General features: G+C 42.2%; 1 long non-coding RNA gene and 2 pseudogenes across 3 annotated transcripts; 2 read left to right on the forward strand and 1 right to left on the reverse strand.

The window, feature by feature from the left end:
• Positions 1-1,378: 1,378 nt before the first annotated feature.
• LOC308346662 (dihydrofolate reductase-like) lies at positions 1,379-1,938 on the reverse strand (annotated as a pseudogene). Its single transcript has one exon. The product of its transcript is annotated as a dihydrofolate reductase-like (transcript).
• A 3,345-nt stretch (positions 1,939-5,283) lies between these two features.
• LOC308345757 lies at positions 5,284-10,729 on the forward strand. Its single transcript, XR_013967103.1, has 3 exons — positions 5,284-5,641; positions 9,592-9,926; positions 10,081-10,729. It is a non-coding gene; the product is annotated as an uncharacterized lncRNA (long non-coding RNA).
• On the forward strand, positions 8,533-9,099 carry LOC308346330 (E3 ubiquitin-protein ligase RNF4-like; annotated as a pseudogene). Its single transcript has one exon. The product of its transcript is annotated as an E3 ubiquitin-protein ligase RNF4-like (transcript).
• Positions 10,730-11,084: the final 355 nt, after the last annotated feature.

Genomic DNA, 11,084 nt, shown 5'->3' on the forward strand with positions numbered 1-11,084 from the left:
GAAGGAAGGGAGGGAAAGGAAAGGAGAGTGAGGGAGGGAGGGAGGAAAGAAAAAGAAGGAGGGAAGGAGGGAGGGAGGGGGAAAGGGAGAAAGACAGGCAGGCAGGCAGGCTGGCAAGCAGCATTGCACTGAGTGTACATATTCCCAAGAACATGGCTTTGGAAATTATTATTTTGTTTAATGTCCAGTTTTTCAAATTATATTTTGATAATGTCAGAAGAAAAAAAATATAAGAAATGGTCACTGGTATTATTATTATTATGTTTATTAAAAATTTTATTAAATAATAATTGTTACATCTCACTTTTTTTTCCACTCTAATGAAAACATTAGAAAAACATTTTTTTTTTCCTAATGAAAACATGGCATACATGGAAACAATACAGGCACTGGCAAATGTTGTCTTTTCTAGTATTTGTGTACAACCACTCTCCCAATATCTTTGGGCTGTTGCTTTTTACTTTATTTTAGACCCTAAGTTCTTGAGGAAAAATTCAAGGTCTTTCCTTAATAAAATAAATATTTTGTCTGTGATATAGCCATTAAGGTTTTAGGGGCAAAAATAGCTTTATCTCTCCCTGTATTCTAGGCTTTTTTTTTCTTTTTAATTTTCATTTTTTAATTCAGTGAAATTTAGTTTAGTTTCCAACTTAATAATTTTGGTTTCTAGCATTATCTATTTTCAGTTCATTGCCTTTTCAACTTCTAACGTTAGCCATATGCTTGTTATTAGATTCCTCTTTTTTGTAAAGAACAGCCTATTCTTCTGCTGTCATTGTAACATCCCATGGAATTTCACTGAAGATCAGAAACAGTTTCAAGAGGTCTCAACCTTCTCTTTTAACCTTCACAAAGGTAGTGTCCTACTGACCTCTTTACTATCCCTATGGAATATGCCGGAGTTCTCAAATTACTGATTCCCTGTCTGAATGAACAGAACTTTTTTTCAGAAGTGTGATATGGCATAAAAAAATTCATAATCTCTACTTTGATCAAATTTTCTTTTAGTATCTGAGTTCTAACTCTTCTCTTTATAATCCATTTCTGACCTTTGAACAAATCTATCTTGTCCTATCTCTATAGGTTCTGGTTTCAACTTATGCTATCAGGGGACTTTCTCACTTTGGCTCTTGGTAGATATACTATCCTAGGCAAGTGCTGGCCCTTGATGGGCATCATACTGTTATAGCAAAAATGTTTCTCAAATGGCATCTGATACGGTCTAAATAAGATTGATCTTTACTATAGTCTAATTAAGATTAAGTAATAAATACTCATTGCTTAGAAATAACCATTGAACTAAAGTCAACAAAATTCTTTTTTTCTAATATTAAAATATACAATTGTTTGGAGGGGAGGGGAAACAACTTGAAATAAATCAGAGAATACCTTCACATTCACCGTTCTTCTCATATACTTCAAATTTGTACTTAATGCCTTCTTCCTTCTGGACATTAGAAAGAACACCTGGGAGAAGTTTTTATTTCTCCAAATCAATTTCTGGAAAAAAAGTGTCACTTTCAAATTCCTGCATAATCCTTGTCACAAATAGTCTAAGGTAGCCTGCTTGTCCATGGCTTCCTTATAAACAGAACTGTCTCCCAACCATCCTAATCATGTCCACTTTATTTGCTAATTCTGGTTGTTCAAAAAATTTTAAGACATCATCCAGACTTTCAGCAAGAAAACGAGTTTGCTATGGACGTTCCTTGAGGTCTCTGAGCACTAAATTAATCAAATTAATTAAATTTAATCAAATTAAATGTCTTTTAAAAGTAGATTCTTCTCGGGAATAGAGAACCATGTCTTCCTACCCATAATCACCAAATTCTGTTTACCTTCTACTGAGGAGTATGTGGTCATTCTTTTGAAATACTTGAACTCATTCCTGAATGAGGGCCACAGCAGGTCCCCATTCTTGCTGATACCCCTGTTCTGGGACACAGAGAGGAAACAGTTTAGCAGACAAACCTTGACAGCAGATGATACACACCTCTGAGCTGGCACACCAGCCCAGCTTGACGGGGTAATTGTCTCCTTGGACTCTAGCCTTTAGAAAAAAATCAAAGACTAGCCAAAGACTAACTAACTGGGTCCTAGATATCTGAGCAGTTTGATTGGAAAATTCATGCATTAAAAACAATTCTGGGGGTGCCTGGGTGGCTCAGTAGGTTAAAGCCTCTGCCGTGGGCTCCGGTCATGATCTCAGGGTCCTGGGATCGAGCCCTGCGTTGGGCTCTCTGCTCAGTGGGGAGCCTGCTTCTCGTCTCTCTGTCTGCCTCTCTGCCTACTTGTGATCTCTCTGTCTGTCAAATAAATAAATAAATAAAATCTTAAAAAAAAAAAAACAATTCTGATACTTTGGAGAGCAAAAGAAGGGAGGTAAACCTTAGGGGGGAAAGAAAACTTGGTAAATAGAAATGAGAAAAAAAAATTTAGTCATGTATCAAGCACTTACCATGATTAAAAAGTCTCTGACACAAAGAAGACATTTCTGTCTTTATAGCACACAGGCCTAACTGAAGACCACGGTAATGTATGTAAGGCTTCCCAACCCCCATGGGCCACTTCCTCTTTTTACTGTCTTCATTAGAAAAAACAGAGAGCACTCTTGCTGTCACACAAGGCCATAGTGCTATTTGAAGGGGTTTTCTAGGCATCCTGACTGTCTAGAAACATGCATGTCATTTTCATCGTCTGAAGAATCAGGGAGCACGTTAGGTTGAGCTCCTGCAGAAGCAGTCCTCAATGCCAGAATCTGGATGTATATGACTTATAAAAACAGGTATTCAAGGAGAAATCAATAAGGGCTTGGGGGGGGGGTGTTGGGGATGAAGGAGAGGGAATGGAAAGAAGCCAAGTGAAGGGGTGATTTCAGAAGTCACACACTCAGCCTGATCCCACGGGAGCTCTAAAACCCGGGAATATCCCTCAAAGTTAGTTCTGCCCTGGAGCAAAGGAGCTGGGCTTTGGCACCTCATATTGGCTTGTTTTTGGCTATATGTTGCAGAGTGTGTTGTGGGATGAACATGAAATTCCCAGGTACTACCAGCTCACTCCAGTGCCTTGGGGTAACCTGCAGGGCAGGAGGGTAATGTGCAAGGTGCTAGTTGTTAGCAGCAAAATATGAAAAAGCTGGGTAATGGACTCACATAGTCTGGGTGGGGCATCAGTGTGCTACTGAGAGTTTCCTGTTAACTTCCTCTGCAGGGCCCACAACACATGCAGTCCCTAACTTCCATTAAAAGTTCCGAATTTCTAGGGGCTAGCATTAAAGTGTAGATGCCACTGAACTCAGACCTAAGTCTGAATCCTAATTCCACAAAAGAAACTGGAGAAATCATTATTACTGGCTTGACCCTTTGGACCATATCCATAAAATGGGATGATTATTCCTACATCATAAAGTTTATTCACTTACTCAATCAATCATTTATTCAATAAATATGGAGCATCTACACCATGCCAGACACTGTTCAAGCGTTATTCTGAGAAGGAGATGGTAAGAAGAGCTCTGTGAAATGTACAGCTCCAGGCAACTGCTTTTACTTGCAGTGTTATTTATTTTCATGGCTTCCTAGATCAAGTAAAAATGACCTAAACCACAGCAAAGGGATAAAAGGGAAAACTTTTAAGCACTTAACTGGTGAAAAAAACAATCCATGCTTCCACTCCTTTTCATGAAGGGCTTTAGGTAAAAGTCCTCACTCATTCTGGACAGTTCCCCAAAGGGAAGCCAGCTCTCTTCCGGCAGCCTCAGGATTTCTGGGAATGATCTTGCTCAGAGAATATACAAACTGCATTCTCAGGAGCTTCTGGGCCTGCCTCTGTCACAGTTCATCCTCTTTCAAACCTCTTAATTTTTCCCAGCCTCAGTTTTCTTACCTGTAAAATGAAGTTTTCTGCCACCAACTGGTGATGGCGTAGTAAGTGGGTCACGTGTATATGGGAGTCTTCTCTGCTAGATTTTTAGGGTGGGGAGTCAGTTCTCAAGCTCATGCTTGACAGACTGAGATGAACACAGGCCCCAGGACTCCACTATAGATTAGAAGTTTTAACTCCAATCAAATCTAACCCTCCCACCCCATTTTCTCCAACACTTTCTTTTTACAATTCTTGAATGGTACCCTTTTACTAATTCGATTGTGAAGGCTAAGCAATTTAGTATGTGAATGCTCTGGCCTGGCTTCAGAGGCTCATGGAAGGAGTACCAGATGTTTGCAACTGGCCTAGAATCTCTGTAAGCCATGACACTGAAGACAGAGTGGCACTATATTGATGGCTCAGAATCAGATATAGTATTGTTGGCTGTGGTGTGTTCCTCCTAAACAGTGAATATCTCTAGGAAAAATTTCAAATACAAAAAACAAACCGAAAACACATCTTCCTTTTAGTTGTCTGATAGTTGCATTCCTGGAAAATTCAGCTATATGGTCCTATTACCTGCCTGACCCCCTGATCTCAGAAAATCTCAAGTAGAGGATTCTGCTTAGTGAGCCCACCTTGTAGGAACCAGATTTTTAGAAGCTTCTGTCTAGCTATCAATCTTACCTTTTAGAAACAAACTAACAAACTGCTGGAACAGAAAAAGAAACATTTGAGGAAGGTGCCTGCCCAGATGATTCAGAAAGTGTGGCAGTTACCGCAACCTCATTGTAATGTTAAAATCCCCTTCTGAATATCCCAAATGTCAATAAAAGGAGCCAGCTTTCCTTTGTTCCGGGATAGCAGCTGTGAAAATGATTCCCCCTGATCTCCCTCTCTGTACAAATAAAGTTGCCCCTGAGGCAACTCTATTTGGTGTAGTCTCTGTCCATAAGTCATGGAGGAGTGGGCCCACTTTGCTAACAGTCCTGGCATACTAAATAGCTAATACAGGGGCTCCTGGGTGGCTCAGTGGGTTAAAGCCTCTGCCTTCAGCTCAGGTCCTGGGATTGAGCCCCACAGCAGGGAGCCTGCTTCCCCCTCTTTCTCTCTGCCTGCCTCTCTGCCTACTTGTGATCACTGTCTGTCAAATAGATAAATAAAATCTTAAAAAAAAAGTTAATACATATTCAAGAAATAAAATAATTGAAAAATAAAACATATTTTTACATGTGATTGTAAAGACCAGATTATAAGCAGGTTTCCATACATTAAGAGAGAGAGAGAGAGAGAATGAATGAATACGTGTGGGGGGGTGGGAAGCTGGGGCCCCTGGCCCTCAGCCCCTATACCAGTTGGAACAACTAAAAATAGCTGTGTTGATTTCCAAAGCTTTTAGAGAGGCATATTGCCTCTATTGAATAAGAACCACTTTTCTAGCGAGTAGAGAGTTGCTGAGCTAATAATCAGGGGAAAGAATAAACAAACCAGTGCCTCCTCTTTCTCAGAAAGCAGAAGCCTGCAGAAAGAGGAAACAAAGGACGGGAAACTCCCGTTTTCTAAGCTAGAACATGGCTTTCCGCCCAGAGACTGGTGACAAGCCACCATGGCCTCGGGTTTTTTGATTGGTCAGTTGAGAAACTAAAATAGTTGGGTTAAAAGGAGGGAAACCCCCGGTGTTTTCCGCGGTCCCGTCGATAACTTGCACTGAGACCACTCGCTTCATGACTTTGGCTATTATTCGCTGAGCACTGCCGCCAGCCTGAGCGAGCTCACGGTGAGTTCCTGTCCCATGCCGCCCCCGCCCTCCGCTTCTCTCTATCCGCCGGCTCTCCCTGGCCCTGTGGCAAATCTGTCCTTCTTCCGGGCCCAATGTGGCCAGGCAACTGGGTTCGGCTCGCTGAGGCTCTGCCCAGATCCTACAGGCAAGCAGCTGAGAGGCCATGAAGTGGAGCGCCGCGGGAACGCACTCTTCCAGCGCATTCTCGCTGGATAGTCCTCTGGGCAGGACTGGGCTGATCAGGACAAAACAGCGCAGTCACTGATGGGGTCCGTGGGTGGGGTCCGTGGTGGTGGGCGCTGCTTTTTGGGGCAGCTCAGCCTCGACCTGAAGGTTCTGTTTCCCTGGGCACAGCGCAAATAAGGAAGAGTAGGACGGTCAAAGAAGACAAATACTGGAGGGCGGTGATCTGGCAAAAAGCAGGTGTCTGGGGGGATCTAAAAGAACTGCTTCGGTAAGTAGGTTGGCGCTTCCAGTGGAGCCCTAAGCATTATGCCTTCGTGAGGGTGCCCTCCTCTCCATTTCCTTTAGGACCCCACGCTTCCGCACCAGGTTCTAGGGCCTATGTCTGAATTCAGATTATGTCACACTGTTTTGTGTAACATTTCTATGGCAGCTTATGTGTTTGTTTTGGTAAGAGCTTTATGGAGATGTAATTCACAAACCATACAATTCATCTGTTTAAACAATACAATTCAGTGGGCTTTAGTATATTCAGAGTTGTGCAAACATCACCTCAATTTTAGAACGTTTTCATTCTCCAAAAAGAAACCCTATACCCATTAGCAATCACTTCCTACTTCTCCTCAATACCCCAGGCCTAAGGAACAACTCATCTTTCTGTTGCTATGGATTTACCTGTTCTTGACATTTCATATTAATGGAATCATACAGCTTATGGTCTTTCGTGATTGGGTTCTACTACCTAATACGATGTTTTCAAAGATTATCCATATTATAGCAAGTATCTGTACTTTATTCTTTTTTACTGCTGAGTAAAATTCCATTGTATTGATACACAACATTTTGTTTACCCCTTCATTAATGGGCATTTGGGTTGTTTCCACTTTTTTGCTATTAATATTGTTCTCAACATTCACGTACAAGTTTTCAAATTGGACAGATGTTTTCAATTCTCTTGGGTATACACCTAGGAGTGGAGTTGCTGGGTCATATGGTAACTCTATATTTAACCTTTTGAGGAACTGACAGACTGTTTCCCAAAGCTGCTACACCATTTTACAATCCTACCAGCACTATATCAGAATCCCAATTTTTCTGCATCCTCACCAACACTTTATATTATCTATTTTTTAAAGATCATTTTTCCCCCAAAGATTTTACTTATTTGACAGAGAGAGAGAGAGAGATCACAAGTAGGCAGAGAGGCAGGCAGAGGGGGAGGGGGAAGCAGGCTCCCCACAGAGCAGAAAGCTTAATATGGGGCTTGATCCCAGGACCCTGGGATCATTACCTGAGCCGAAGGCAGAGGCTCAACCCACTGAGACACCCAGGCGCCCCTATCTTATTTTTTAAATTATAGTCATCCCAGTGGGTGTGAAATTGTATCTCATTATGGTTTTAATTTGCATTTCCCTAATGATGACTGAAGGTGCATTATTTTTTTAATTACAAAATAATTTTTAGAAAGGACTTATATGCTGAAGTTTTGAGAACTATAACTATTTACATCATTTGCCCGAAGTCACAGAGCCTAGACCCAAACCAAGTCTCTTTATGGCAAATGCTTGAACTCCATCCCCTCTTTTATAAAACAGAATCTGGGATAAAACTTTTCAAGAAAATTCCTCTTGATAGCTGTTAGAAAAGGAACGCTGGGCAAGATGAACCTCTGCATGGACTAAATGGGTCATTTCTTATTTGTTATTAGAAACCCAAAGATGCAAAGAACTTTTTGGTCTCTTCATTTTTACTTTGTAAAAAATAAGTGTTTTCAAGGTGCCTGGGTGGCTTAGTCAGTTAAGGGGCCCTCTTGATTTTGGCTCAGATCATGATCTCAGGGTTTTTGAGATTGAGTCCCCAGTCAGGCTCTGTGCTGGGTGTAGAGTCTGCTTAAGATACTCTCTCAACCTTTCCCTCTGCTCCTCCAACCCCTTCTCTCACTCTCTTAAAAAAAAAAGTTTCCTTGAGATCCTCACACTGGATCTTGGATGAAGTAGTGACCCTTTCTTGGTATGAAGTGATTTTTTCTTTTTAAAATTTCTTTACTTACCATTTGAGAGAGAGAGAGAGAATGAATGGGAGGGGGGGCAAAGGGAGAGGGAGAGATGATCCCAAGCCGATTCCACACCGAGCATGGGGCTCAAAGCCATGACCTGAGACCATGACCTGAGCTGAAATGCTTAGTCGAATGCACCACTTAGGTGCCCCGGCACAGTGACTTTGTGCTTTTCTTCATGTAAGTGCCATTTGGGCTTCTCCTTTCCACTGCCATCAGGACATGGAATGCAGAAAGACAAAAGTTTAAACTTTGTTTAAATGCATAACTATCAAAATATTTTGAGTACACATTTTTTTCCTCTGGATATCTATCAATTTTACATTATTTTACTTACCAATCTTACTTTAGATATTGCCAAAACTTAATTTTTCTTTTTTTTTCATTTAAAAATTCAGATTGAGTTTTCTTAAAAGTCATAAACTTGTACCCACCCACACACGTGGGAACACAGCAGTTGTGGAAGTGGAGACAGGAGGAGCTAGAATCAGAGTTCAAATATGCCAGAAACACTGGGCTCTAAATTCTTACGTAGAATTTAGTTAGAGAGTAACTGACCAACAGGTCTGAGACACTGGAGACTTTAACATTCACTGTAAACTTCAGCATAGCTCACTTACTTCTCCGAAGACTGGATCCAACAAGCATGATGAATACAAGAGTGTGCTATGGTAGCATGGTGAATTCCAGACAAACCCAAGAATTCCTTATAGCTACGGAAGGAGGCCCAATTCCTGAGATGGTCTTAGAAGCAGAACTGATAGATTTCAGCAAAAGTGATGAAATAGCTGACCTCACCTGTGAATCCCTGGAACCTACAGTGATTGACCTAACTTGCCACGACTCTGTTGCAATTACTGAAGAAAGGAGGTGGCCAGGGGGAAACACAAGGTGACTCCAAGGTCAAATTGGCAGCTTTGTGGTGAACAGTGATGAGGAGGAGTTGATGAGAAACCGTGATGTGTATGTGACCAACAGTACCTGCCATAATCCCCTGGAAGAAGCTTTAAGTTGCATACTACCTGGTTATATCTGGTGTTGAATTTGTATGGATGGGTACTGCGAGATTGAACCAAGTAGGTGACACACTTACTCTACAGAATGTGGCCACATCTTCTGCAGTCAGTGCCTCTGCACTTCCCTTCAATATAATAAAAATTGCCCAGTTTGTTTGAAAAAACTCAACTGCTATCAGTGCCACTGCATTTATATATGAGCTGTGCTGTGTCATTCAGGACAGATAGAACCCTTGGCATGGAAACATGCCTCATGCAGAAACTATGGGTTGCTGGCATGCAGTATACTAGACTCAAAAAGGCTGCTTTAGGGGCGCCTGGGTGGCTCAGTGGGTTAAAGCCTCTGCCTTCGGCTCAGGTCATGATTCCCAGGGTCCTGGGATTGAGCCCCGCATCGGGCTCTCTGCTCCGTGGGGAGCCTGCTTCCCCCTCTCTCTCTGCCTGCCTCTCCGCCTGCTTGTGATCTCTGTCTGTCAAATAAATAAATAAAATCTTTAAAAAAAAAAGAAAAAGAAAAGGCTGCTTTAAAAAATTGTTCTCTGGAGTATATAAAAAATCCTTTCATTTCTCACACACTGTGAGACTGCTTTTTGGTTCCTTTAGTTTCATACTTTAGGGCTGGACTTTAGTTGTCACAGTGTGCCAGAGACTAGTGGTTGTTCTCAAAGCAATTTTTCCTTTTTTTCTCATAGGAATCAATTTTTAAATGACAACACATGGGCATTTTGGCTCACATAAACAAGGGCAACATCATAGAGATAGTGGAGCAAGTGGACGGAAGGAACCTGGAAGACTGACAACTTTGCAAGTCAGAGCCACCATACAAATTTGGACTTTTACTTGAGATAAATAAACGTTATTCTTGTTTAAGCAACCATATATGAGGTCTTATTTAGAACAATGGAAACTTTATTTTAATCAAGGGACCAGGCAGGGTGCTGTCTCTGGGTTTCTCTGGATTTCCTGATTCCACTGGAGTAGAAGGAAGTCAGTCCTTCTGACGTCATCTCCAATCAGCAGGGTTCAGGTGGGTATATGGGCAGGCACTATGTCCCCTGGACTCCTACTGGCCTTTGAGCTAGTCTGAGGAGTTGTCTAGGCACGTGGGAATCTAGGGTTGTTGTTCTGGTCTCTCTGACCTGTCAGGCCAGAGAGGAGATGCCATCACCCTGGCTTTACAGGTGTGCCTGCCTCCACTACCCTGGTCAGCTAATCAACAAGCCAGCATGCGTCTCTGTGAACAAACACATCACTGCATCACCATCCCAGCTGCTCCAAGGTCACTCACAGGCCTTAAGAAGACCTCCTCGGCACCCATGCTCCACCTCCAGCCAAACACGTGCTTTTTCTTCTTTTGCAGAGGCAATTCATATAGCACTCACAATTCAGCCTGCACTTTAGAACTGGAGAGGATGGGATTTCTACAGTCCTCTCTCCTTTTCCCTCAGAATGAAATGGGCAGTAAAGTTTGTTCCTTACTTTCTGTGGCTATAGCAGTGCTGCTGTCCAACATGGAGGCTCAGTGGTGCCAATGGAATGGTGCCCATCTCTGTGTTGTATCTGTCTACACACTGCAGTCTCTGAAATGTCCCACACCCCAGGCTTTTGTTGCTTGACTTGACATAGGCTATGCAAGATGAATGTGGTAGAGGTGCCTGGGTGGCTCAGTTGATTAAGTGGCTGTCTTAGGCTCAGGTCATGATCCCAGTGTCCTGGGCTTCCTGCTCATCGGGGAGCCTGCTTTTGCCCCACCCCCCTGCTCAGGTGCATGTGTACGCACGCTCTCTCTTGCTCCCGCTTGCTCTCTGTCTTAAATAAAGAAAATCTTTTAAAGAAAAGATAAATGTGGTGTGCTCCCTTCTGTGGGTTCCTTTGTATATTCCAAAATAAAAAGGGGAAGAAAAAGAACATGAAAATGAAAAAATTGAAAGCAATTTCCGAATATTACCTTTTTACGTTTCAGTACATCATCTTATGTGTCCTACTTTGGAGACTATTAATTACTCTGTGACATAGCACAGTGTATCAGAAAACTAGCTAATGATTCAAACATCTGAGTTGCCTATTAAATGCAGCGTCTGCTTTTGCACATATTGCCTATGTGATCAGGATAAAGAGCAGACTCTGTCTAGTTTGTCAGCCGCCCTCAACCCTCCCTATTGTATTGTCCCTAGCCCACTACACA

Source organism: Martes martes, assembly GCF_963455335.1.
Source record: "Martes martes genome assembly, chromosome: 7".
Taxonomy (NCBI): domain Eukaryota; kingdom Metazoa; phylum Chordata; class Mammalia; order Carnivora; family Mustelidae; genus Martes; species Martes martes.